Genomic DNA, 315 nt, shown 5'->3' with positions numbered 1-315 from the left:
TGTGTGTGTGTGTGTGTGTGTGTGTGTGTGTGTGTGTCAGCCTCGGTCATTGGTTGAGGTCTTTGGTGTAATTCCTTCGGTTCGGGGGTTCGATCCCTGTGTATGATCGAATTGCACATCTTTCTGGAATGGAGGTCCACTCCCCGATTAGACTATGAGGATGATCAGTGATTAAGGCTGTAAACAAGTCGAGCTAAAGCGAGCTTAGTTTCACGGACAAATAGTCCCACATTGGCTAGGTGTAGGGCCGAAAAGAAGTATTTAAGTCCCGGGCTGCCCACCACCCATAAGGGCTCTTTTGGGAGGTGACAAGTG

The sequence above is a fragment of the Phalaenopsis equestris genome, unplaced genomic scaffold, assembly GCF_001263595.1.
Source record: "Phalaenopsis equestris unplaced genomic scaffold, ASM126359v1 Scaffold233555, whole genome shotgun sequence".
NCBI lineage: Eukaryota > Viridiplantae > Streptophyta > Magnoliopsida > Asparagales > Orchidaceae > Phalaenopsis > Phalaenopsis equestris.
The sequence above is the reverse complement of the archived record's forward strand: the minus strand, read 5'-3'. Positions refer to the sequence as shown.